We start from the raw sequence: 12,226 nt of genomic DNA on the forward strand, positions 1-12,226 counted from the left end.
CGTTCAACTTGTTCATATCGGGACATATTTTCCCGTGTGCTTAAGTCAAAAAAGGTTGTGCACCTGTAAACCAGCTGTTCACTTTTCTGCCTGAGCCCATTTTGCCGTCCACTTAATTTTATCATATGCGCACCTTGTGGCCATATGCGCACATGCGGGTGATATAGGCCTGAAGTGTGGGTGTTCCCTTTCATATCTGGTCGAGAGCATATTCTCCAAAAGATTGAAGTGTTTTTCCTCATCCGCACTACAGGGGCTGTAGTAAATCAAGTGCTCTGGGAAGGTGAAACATGATATTACGTTTTTTGATTCAGTTAACTGCTCCCGTGCTCCCAGTGACAGCCCGCCCGTAACTTGTGCTGACGGTGGGGAGACAGACTACCGAAGGGCTATATGTGTCCATACCACAGCAAACATTTTGTTTTACCTGCAAGGAGTATTATTGCTTCATTGCAGCTGGTGGCTTGGAGTTTGTCGTAAAGCACCACTCTGAAAAACTGCAGTCATTTTAATGGCGTGATGGTGAGTTGTATTTTGAATCGTTTGTTTTCTTTTGTCCATATCATTGTGGGTCATGAAATCCATTTAATTGACTCACCCATGTGTTCTCAGCTAGCATGGTTGCTGGGCAACGCTGATCATCACCACCGACTCACTCACTTTTCTATACTAAAGAGCCCGCTCCAAGCATCCGTTCACTCATAAGTACAAAATTCAGATTAAATTACATTTATTGAATTAATTAAATACAGAATACAAAAACATGTACGACTGAGTGGTGATGACAACTTCTGTGTCCACTAAAGAAGTTAATTTCTCACTTCAAGTGTGACGTTTTCTAAATTGATTTCTTTGACATTTATACGTCTCAGGAAATTCTACGATCCAGGAATTCCATGTAGCCTCAGACTTCAGTGAGACTCGGTTTTTGGTGCCAGTGTGCATATATTCACCTGGTATTCACTGTGGGCGTGCCATATGTCACCTTGACAGCATGTAACCCAGCTACTTAAAAAACAAAGTTACACACCAATGTCACACTATCTCCCATAGAGAAAACACATTTTGTCCACCTTATGCCAGATAACAGCAGGTCCATCCTCCTTAGCTATCTAGAGTTAGTCTGAAATGCCTTGCGAAGGTCCTGGTTGGTTAGATCAAAATGAAGAGGCTTGTAGCGTGAACTTCATGCATGAGCTCATGCAGGTCTTTCTTGTCCTTTTTTAGGGATGCTCAAAGACCCTTAAATTGGAGAGGGTTTTACTGTGCGTCCTTCTCAACAACCTAAAAACACGCATAACTGAACATGACTTGGTTGGAATATAATATTTTAACAGCAAAAATACAGCCCTCCATTCTACTCAAAAACAATTTATTCCACCTAATGCCTCTCACCTTTCCCTAATTGGGCTCTGAGAGCACAATCTTCCAGAGTAATACACTGCTTTCCAGTGATATACTGTAGTGGTGTTAGTACCTGGTTTAAACCAAGATATGTGAAACATTTCTTTACTTCTACCTCTCAATACCAACACACTGGTATCATTCCCATTCCTGTTTTTTGCTGTTTAATCATATTTTTTTATGTTGATAGACGTTAGCTGACATTTTTTCTAGTTATGAACCGTTTCTGATGATCACTGACAAGCACGACCGTCCTCTGTTTGAATTGGAATGAAAGAAGCTAGCTGTTGTCTCGCGTGTACAGGTATGTGTTCATCTTAAAGTCAAAGTGCTAATGACAAGCTAACTGGATGGCTATTAACATAACACAGCAACTCTGATTACATCGGACACAGAGAGTGGGAGGAACAAAAAGACGATTTTATTTTATTTTTGTCTGACTTTGATCCAGGCAGTGTGGGTTCAGTTTGCATTGACTGATGGTGTATACTGTATGTGCCCTGTGACTGACTGGCAACCAGTTCAGGGTAAAATCTGTCTTTTGCCCAAAGTTAGCCAAGACAGGCTCAGGCAATTCCCAGGCCCTAGGGAGGATAAGTGGCTTGGGAAATGGATGGATGGATAGATGGATAGTTTCAGCTCCATTTTTTCTATTTTTAGTAGTCATAGGGAGCTATTTTCATCACAAGCAAGTTGCACGGGGTAGGACCCAAATGCAGGATTCTGAGGCAGTGACTTGACTAGACTTGGCTGTGGTGGCATAGGAATGTTGGGATGTGGTAATGAAGCAAATCACTCACAAGGAGCTTGTAAACTCAGGCTGACTCACACAACGAATTGGAAACTAGTGACACCACACATGAGTCTTAAATACGTGGCATAATAAATACCAATGAGGGCACAGGTGAGGACCTGCTGCCAGAACCAGCTGGGCGCATGACAGTTGCGACGACAACGCTTGTGACCGGGCCGCGGTGGCTCATTGTGGTGCCGGGCCGCAGCGTTGTCGCCGCTCCGGCTACGGTTATACATACTGTCGGGGACTCTGTCATTAGTTAGAAGTGATCCGCATATCATCTAAATATGACTCGAAACAATAGGGTAATATTGCCCCGATCACTTCACTCAATTGTGAGATGTTCTCTTCTTCAAAAAGAGCTTCTGTGTCAGAAGGGGGGTCGGAAAAATCCAGAAATCTATGTTGTTCGTCTCCCATAGAAGGTGGCACAGCATCTTCTCAATGGCCGTAAATGACATAGCAGGCAATTTGGCTACTACTTGGATGTCGAGCGAGACTTCCGCAACTTTGCGCATGAATGACCTGCTCTCTGCTCATATTTATTTTTTCATATAGACATTGAAGTGAATAATATCATATGTAATTTTCATAACAACATCTATTTTGCAATGTATATAGGGATCTCAGTGGGACTTTAAATGAGAAGCTTGAAGAATTGAGGATCATACATTAAGGACATGCCCTGCGATTGGCTGGCAACCAGTTCAAGGTGTATCACGCCTCCTACCCAATGACAGCTGGGATTAACTCCTGCACTCCCGCAACCCTTGTGAGGATAAGCAGCTAAGAAAACGGATGGATGGATGGAAGCTGTTTGTGAAATGTGTGCTCGAATGCTATGTTTACAGACATCCTGTGACACAGTTTATCCCAAATCTTTTGTGAGTCACTGTAACAAAGTAAATTTTGCGCTTTGCCACTTTTACTTTAGAGACGTTTGTGATTGGGGATTTACGTCATATAATTTCATTGCATTAATTGAGAAGCTTTTAAAAGCATTTTTTCTGACTGGAAATGCTGTAATAAGGCGTTTTAGGACACATACATGAATATGATGTAACAAATATTTTTTCTGTATTTTTCAGCATGATCCCAAGCGTCCACTTCAATCTCGATGTAATAATCAAACAAGATGCAGGAAATTGAACATTGTATGACATAACAGCACTCTATTTGCTTTAATGACATTTTTTTTCCTTCTCCATTCTTCATAAATGATTCATCTTTGCCAAATGGAAAGCGTTTGCCATGAAGCCCCCATTTTTCCCTGCGTCTGTGTTTCTGTTCGCCATTTAGTTGCAATCATGTCAGACTTTTTGGTGTCCTGCCGCATTTGATTGGCGTCGAGCGAAACACCGAGACGCCACACCTCCTCCAAGAAAGGTCAGACGAGTGAGGCTGCCGTCGCAACGCTAGGTTTGAAAGCTGGCCAACGGAGGCTATAGGAGGTAATCAGAGCAAAAATATCTCCTCCTCCTCCTCTTCCTCCTCTTTCTCTTCAAACCTCCATTAGACCAACCAGCATCTCTATGGGAAAATTGATTTTCCCTTTCCACTCCTTTTTTCATCTTCCAAGGTTCCATTTTAAGAGCAGTTGGAGAAAATGAGAATAGTTAGGTCACACTTCACTTTTAGTACTTCCCCACATTGGTCGAGATCCCATCTCCAGCATTAGCGAACATTCACAGAGGTCTGCAGGATTTTTTTTCCCAATTTAGTTTTGTCCTTTTCTTTCTTTCTTCTTCTTCTTTATTTTTTTACACAGCTGCCTAATCCTTTCTTTCCTCATTTTTCATTCACACTCTCCTCCCGCTTGTAGACCCCCACCGCTAGAACCCAGTTCTGGATCAATGTGCCATTGATTTTCCTATCAATGAACATTAGTATGGATCAGACTGCAGCTTGCTACCCCAAGTTACTAACGCACACACACATACCCACACACACACACACACACACACACACTAAAAAAGTCTGATTTTTTTGCCATTTTTACTTTTATTTTCTTTTTGAACACCTGCAACACAAAACAAAGATAATTACCATATAATCCAAGCATTAAATTTAAAAAAAAAAATTAAAAATGGCCTATTTTTGCCCTTTTTTAACATTAAAACATTACAACATAAGATACAAGATAAATAGATAATGTCCTATATATTTTTTCAGTTAACTAATTGATTAATCAGATCAGTTTTTTTATCCTGCCAATTATCGGACTGAGCATCAACCTTAAAAAAAATCCATACCAGTCGGGCCCTGATATACACATATACATATTCACATACATGCATACACAAGTCTGTTACCCCCCTAGACTGCATCACTGCACGGTACAACAAAGAGCCCAAGATATAAAACAGGGTGGTCTTGACAAAGGAGAGGTTCTGGTTGAAAGAACAGCAGCCAATCAATAGAAGCCATGACAGAGCGGCTACGAAATGAAATCAGACTTTCTGTTTGTTTCTACGCACAGGTAAAAACTCTCGGGTCAAGCGGCAGCGTGTCGATTCACCGTGGAATAATCCGGCGTGATGGCTGCGCAGCCTCGATAATGGCGGCTAATCATGACAGTGATTGGGATGTGCGGCGCCCTCTCGTTACGTTCCTTACTGACTCTCGCACACATTTTGTGTTTCTTCTGTCACCCTATAATGGGCTCTCAGTCAGGTGAAGAGTGGCACTTCTTTTGTATGGTCACTCCACACCAGTTGACCATTTTTGTGTTATAGTCTTCCTTTAGTGCAACATTTAATGAAGAATCATACAATAATTCTACACTGTTATAGTCACTAGTAGAAAACAGAGTTACACACATTTGTAGAGTGGCCCTCTTGAGGATGGAATAAGATTCCATACAAAAGGAACATTATAATTAGTAAACAAAGCCATTCTTATGAGATTTTTTTTTCATACAAAATGAAAATTGTTGTAATTATAACTACATTTAGAATTGATTGATCCATTTGGGTGTGTTCTTTTATAGCGTTTTATATAAACCCTATTTCCATTGCACTTGGGACATCAATAAAAACAGATTACAATGATTTGAAATCCTTTTTAAACAATGCTCAATTCATCAATATCATAAACTGATAGTTATTATATATGTATTCAATCATTTTAAAATTGATGCCTGCAACATGTTCCAAAAACCTACGATGGACACGTTGGCCACCGTGTTGTTACCTTTGACTCAATAAACATTTGGAAATTGAGCGCAGTAATTGCTGAAGCGTTATAAATGGAATTCTTTCCCATTCGTGTACTATGTATAATTTCATTTGCTCAACAGTTCAGGGTCTCCATTGTCATATTTTGAGCTTCATAACATGCCGCACATTATCAGTTGACCAATCTGGTGCTGTTTTTTACTACAAAGTCACGCTGTTGTAATGCATGCGGAATGTGGCTTGGGGTTGTCATTGGTGAAACAAGCAGAGACATCTGAAACCTGTATGTATATTTCAGCATTAATGGTGCCTTCACTGACGTGCAAGTTAGCCCTTCCGTGGGCATGAGCGTACCATCACAGCTGCTGGTTTTTGAATATTGCACCGATAACAATTCTTTTCCTCTTTGACCCGGAGGACATGACATACTATATATGATTTCCAAAAACAAGTTGAAACGTGGGCTCGTCAAACCACAGCACACTTTTTTCACTCTGTGTCAGTGCTGATCAGAGGAGTTCAGGCCTCGAGATGTCTCCGGGTGTTTTTTGTAAATTTGCATGGTAGAGCTTTAACCTGCATTTGTAATGTAGATACAGCGAAGAACTATGTTAACGGGCAATGGTTTTCTGAAATGTTCCTGAGCCAATGTGGCAAGATCCTTTACACAATTATGGCAGATTTTTAGCGCAGTTCCGCTTCATGAATCGAAGATCACGGGCATTCAGCCTTCCCGTTTTCATACAGAAATTTTTCCAGATTCTCTGAAATCTTTTGATAATACGTATCATGGAGCACAGATGATAATATGCCGAAAGTCCTCGAATGTATACGGATGCATTCATTGCACCACACGCCATCCGTGCTTGTGAACAACTGAGCCTTTCTGGGATGCTCCTTTTATTCCCATTCGTGACACCTGTTTTCAATTAACCCCCTCACCTGTCTAATTTGTTGGTGTTTTTGTGGTATTCTTCTCCTTTCTTCACCAGCCTATTGGCTCTGTCCCAGCTTTTTTGGAACATGTTGTAGGCATCAAATTTAAAATGACAAAATATTGGAGGGGGGGAGGTTGGGGTTGATGACAGTTATGAGTTTTAACATTAAATATCTTTATGTTGTTTATTCAATTGAATATTAATTGAAAAGGATATTCAAATGATTGGGATGTATGTATTCTATTTTCATTTTAGGTTTTATACAAAGTTCTTCCTTCATAGAAATTGAGCTTTATACAAAAGTAATTCATTGTAGTTTGTAAAACATCATTTTTCTTTTAGAGCATGCATGTTATTATACTTTAATTTGGTTTCTCACTAAACGTAATTGGGAAAATTGTGGAGGATTTATTTATTTGAAAGGATTTTTTTTCTCATTTGAACCAAATGTAACTTTTGGGACAGAGTCCTGTTGGAAGTAGGCATGGGTTGGTCCTTTTGAGCGTCTTGAAGAATTTCATTGAAAAGTAAAAACAAATTGTGATTGGTAGAAAACAGACCTTTGTAGAAATGGACTTCTTGAGATGAAGAGTTGAGAGGGATTCATACAAAATGAACCACACTAATTAGCACACAATATAGCTTTATTTTCAAACAATTTGCTAGATAAAATCCATTCCACTCTTTTCTTTATACAATCAGAATTATAGTAACACTTTCACAATGCGTATTCATTCACACCTCAGAAAAAAATTTCATTTTGCTGTCTCCCATTGTGTGAATATAAAATGGCTGCCTCACCTGGCAGATCAGCTCACCGATCCCTCTGGTGTGTTGCAACAGAATAATGGGGCTCTCTGCAGCTTGAGTGACAAACATGAGCCAAAAAAAAAAAAAAACAAACTCACAGATGCTCTGATCCATTTGTGTTAGTTTTCTTGGAAAGGCCAAATTGAGCAATAGAAAAAAAATCCTGTGTATCCCAAAATGTCAGAATCCTCAGAAAATATGTAATAAATAATGAGAACTAATTTGTGACATATAATATGAAATATATTTTTGCATTGTAAGTTTGAAAAACATTACAATGCTTTTTTCTGTTGAAAATAGATATTACCTTTTTAATGGATGCCAACTGCCAGTAATTCAAATGCTCATGCCAGTAAAATTGATTTTATAAAGGAAATTCTGTGGCTCATGTCTTCATTGTTGTTGATCAAACATGATAAAAAAATGACCTGTAAACATACTATCTAGGATTAGTCCTTTTCAGCTTGTTCACATGGCAGTTTACCCTAATTTGATAAAACTGAATAAAATGAAATATACCACAAACAGTCCAAAACACACTCCCTGAGATTGCTGCTTTTGAGATCGTCTGTACGAGAATTTAAAAGGATTTCATGCCAGAAGTCAGGATTTGTAATTTGCTAAAAAAAAAAAAAACAGATGTGCATTATAGAAAATTAATCCTTTTGATTTAATTCTGCCTAAAATGGTGTTGTTTTGAGAAACCCAAGTGAATTGGTGGGAAAGTAACGCAGGCACTTTCCACCTAACATTGTTTTCTCGAAAACCTGACAGGATTTTTTTATGTTTAAAAAAGTAATTTACTTAAAATTGATTATGTGGAATCCTCCCTTTGAGTCTATTCTTATGAACGTTTTTAATTATTTTATAACAGTGTGGTTACTTGATAACATCCCCCCTAAACCCTAACCCCATCCCGCACAAGGCACTCTCAACACAAACCTAATATGACCTTAATTTTTTCCACATGATTTCTTCCTAAATTGTCACAATGTCTCAGCGTCCTCTTGGAGGCGTAGCTGCCCCAAATGGTCATGTGACGTCAATTTGCTGCTTACGTCGAGCCAAGGAAGGCATTGATGGAACAAAGGAACATCCTTCTTTGGGAGTGCACTCATGGAAGTTGATCCAGTTTTAAAAACGCCTCCCACCCAAAACCCCTCCTTTAGTAGAAAGAAACCAGGAAGCCTCGGGCCGTCCGTCGCAGTGCCTGAATGTAAACTGTTCAGAATTTGGGTTTGGTGATCGTTCACTCGGTGTAATGGCCTGTGTGTGTGCGTGTGAGAGAGAAGTGATAAAAAACAACCACACTGCAAAACTGCAACGTTTATCCCGAGTCTTCGAAGCCTTAACATACCTGGTAGTAAATCATCTTAAATATAAAATTGTATAAATTTTTGAGTGTATACGCCACAATAATAAAAAAGTGTTCATTGTGTAATTGTCACAGGGGTAAATGTGTCAGCGACATCTACTTCAAATATGAAGGGAGGTTATACAATTATAAAGTTGGAAAGTCAGAAATTAAGTGTATGAAAAATGTGTATAAATAGTTCCACGGGAGAAAACATCTCAGATAAGTGGTTGTCAAAGTTTGTACTGTACCACTTAAAAAATGTGAATCTGTCAAATTACCAACATAATGGCCGACATTAAAATGCACTCGAGACAAAATACAGAAGTTTAAGTCTAAAAAGGACGTTGACTGTAATTAAAATATTATATCGATGACATAGTATCCTAACATACAAACATAAATCATCATGTTAATCACACACTGAAACATTGCACATGAATCGAATTACTTTTTAAAGTTCCACTTTGCATTCTAGCGAAGGTTATCACGCGTGGAGGGGAAGTAGTTGAACAAAGCAGCTGTTAGAATTTCATAATCTTAATCATTAGAACACTTTTACCGACTGAATTTAACTTTAGCTTCATCAAGACTACACAAACCGTAAACTAATAAATAAATAAATAAATGCGTGCAACATGCTGCCAGCTGCAGGCAAAGTGAGAAACATCACATGGCGTCTACCCGGTAAAAATAAATAAATAAATAAATAAAAATAAACGAGCAAACACTCGTGACAGACTGAACATTTATTCCGGGGATGCAAACCACAGCGGCGGCGTGTCGTTCCGCTGGCACTCGGTCGCTCTCAGTGGGGACAACAACCGAGGCTTCGTTGAGTGTGTGGCCGAGACTCGAGTTGCTTTCGGCGGCCGCGGGGGACAGCAGCGGCCGGCAGGAAGCTGCTTTTCCCCGGCAGAGAGTTACAGGAACAGCCGCTGCCTCTGCTCTGCTGCGGGCTCCGGGAAAAACACGGACACTCTCACTCACTCACACACACACACACACACACACACACACACACACACACACACCACACACACACACACACACACACACACACACACGCGCGCGCGCGCAACCAATATTATATATAAAAAACCTATATATAGAATATGTCACCAGCGCCCCCCCCCTCCAACCGTCATATAATTTTGAAACCTTAAAAATGGACTGTAGTAAAACTGTAGACTACCTAACAAACCTGAAATTTCGGCGTGCTAGAATATATATGCAGTAAATTCTTGAATAATTCATAACGTAAATGTAATGTACAAAACAATATACATGTATTTCATATACATATTGGACAGCGTAAATAGTAGGTTTTATCGTGCACAAAGACTTGACAGGTTAGATACAGCCTTATAATTATGATGACTTTCTCAGCGACATCATTTCCACTTTTAAAACATTTTCACCATTGATGATTTATTTGAGAGTCTGACAAAATGTCCTGTTTGTTAATACTGTTTGTTAATAGCAATCGCATTGGACCCAAAAGGCTATGGTCTCCACGGGGCAATTTCTTGTTGAGTGACTTCATCTAGAATTATTGTGCCCCATTTTAATAATCCCAAACTTAAACAGAATAAACATGAACCTTGCATGTGTCTTTCATCAACTCAAAAAAAAAAAAAAAAAAAAGAAGGAATGGGGGTCGGGGTGTTGGCAAATTTACAATAATAGACAAGCCACAGAGTACTTCCAGTACTCCTCATCCACAAAGCTTCACACGGTTTATTCGTTGCGGGCTTTCTTTGTTCCCTGTGAGCTCATCGCGCGCCCCAACACTTCCACCAAGCGGCCGCGGAGCTGAACTGCACGTCACCGCGCGCGAATTGAACCCCCCCCCTCAACCTCCAAAAAGCCACACACAATTCCTTATGCAACTTTGAACATCAAAAGTTGATACGAAAGTATTCACACACGAACACAGGGAAATCTTTTTAAAAATATTTCAGCTCCACTCATTTTTATTTATATTAATATACACGATAAACTGTTAAACTGTATTTATATTCTAAAGTGTGATAACGGCTCCCCATTCTACATTCACAGTTCAAATATTACTATCCATACATACTATGAATACGAAGAAGATATTCACACAGTTCATACTTGATGTATCATAAATTCATCAACATGTCGTTATTCGCCAATTAGATTTTATGAGTTGTTTTCATATCTTTTCATCAATAACGCGGCTGGGTCACTGAAATTCCATTTGGAAATCAATTTATTTTACTAATGTGATTATTTCAATTTGTACCAGTCGAGATGGATCATAAGGTCATAATTGTTCCTAAAAGTAAAAAAAATGTCAAGTCATGTTTTTCCAAACGTTCAATTCCAAACTCTCTTTGCAGTTTGGTGTCCCAATTGAAGTTTAGGATTTGCAACATGTTTACTGAAGACACTAATGACATTTTTGGGTGTATATGATTTTTTAACCTGATGTTTAATGTCTTTTTCCTTGAAAACTTAAACAAATGCATCTTAGTGTTATCAGAGTTCTTTTCTTTTTCGAGCGTTTCCCAAAGTTCCTTTTTTTTTCTCTTTTTCTGTTGTTCTGTCTCCGTCACCGAATGGAATCTGTGAGCTGAAGTGCCAGAATGTGGCCGAGATTTTGCATTCCCACAAAACAGACAAAAAAAAATATTTCCTGAAAAGTCAAGAAATAATAAATACGTATTTTTCAAATGTGTATGAATTCGTTAAAGTGTCACAAGTCTCTACCGTTATTACAATAATATGAGTGTAATATGGATTTACGTTAATGAGCATACTTGGGGTCATTTGTGCACGTGTACCTTCAGAGTCTGAAGGGTAGCACGAGTTTTCTGAACTACAGTAATTTTTCTTTACCATTATGCAAAACATATCTTTCAGTTTGCAGCCACCATTTGCTCTGTGCCAATCGGGACTGATTTAATATGAAGCCCTTAAATGCCCACATATCAATAAAATTTTGAAAATAGGATTTGAACTGTTTCAGCATGGCAGACACATGGCAGACAGACTCTTGTAAAACCGAAGCGACATGGAAAAAGATCCTAAATCACGTTTTTATAAACAATTCTCGTCCGGCGTTCATCTTATTGTGTGAAAATAACTCATATGGTTGTACAAATATTGTATCATAACTGCAGTACACTTACATTTGATCAGACAGCAACAACTTTGCCTCTTTTTTTCTCCCTGCTTTGATTAAATTTAAATGTCCTTCTTTTCCTCTCGAATGATGTTGCTTGTTTTTGTCTATTATCTATTTGTCCATTTGCGTGTCCTTGAGCAAGACACTGACCCACACGTGACCTCCGGCAGGGTGTCCCCGTGCCATAATCCCATTATGACGTAGAATGTCGCCGAACCCCACCCGAAAGGCTCGCAGTCCCCGCCGAACCCCACCCGAAAGGCTCGCAGTCCCCCAAAGCACCACAAAGAGACGTTTTAATTAGTCCTAACCTCGTTAATGAGGCCTTGACAGACAAGATGGTAATTACGACGTCATAATCACTGGCCCTGCTCGACTCTTTCAAAATCACGTTTCATGCAGCGAGCGCTTTGCACTCAATGCAGCGCGCCCCCGCACACGCGCGCGCACACACACGCACACACACACACACACACACACACACACACACACACACACACAAATGTTGCACTTTCTTTACCAATTTTTTTTTCTTTTGGCCGATATGATGGAATTATTTCCGTGGCGTATTAGTATATGTGTCAGTTTATC

At 39.4% G+C, this 12,226-nt stretch overlaps 1 long non-coding RNA gene across 1 annotated transcript in view; it reads left to right on the top strand.

Annotated features, from left to right (window-relative positions):
• LOC133492607 (uncharacterized) overlaps positions 1–7,185 on the top strand; it is a 24,332-nt gene extending 17,147 nt beyond the window's left edge. The window contains exons 2-5 of the long non-coding RNA XR_009792705.1: positions 2,822–2,972; positions 3,289–3,354; positions 3,500–3,651; positions 4,680–7,185. This is a non-coding gene — a long non-coding RNA (uncharacterized LOC133492607). The remainder of the gene's footprint in view (positions 1–2,821; positions 2,973–3,288; positions 3,355–3,499; positions 3,652–4,679) is intronic.
• The last annotated feature ends 5,041 nt before the right edge of the window (positions 7,186–12,226 follow it).

The sequence above is a fragment of the Syngnathoides biaculeatus genome, chromosome 19, assembly GCF_019802595.1.
Source record: "Syngnathoides biaculeatus isolate LvHL_M chromosome 19, ASM1980259v1, whole genome shotgun sequence".
In the NCBI taxonomy this organism is placed as follows: Eukaryota; Metazoa; Chordata; class Actinopteri; order Syngnathiformes; family Syngnathidae; genus Syngnathoides; species Syngnathoides biaculeatus.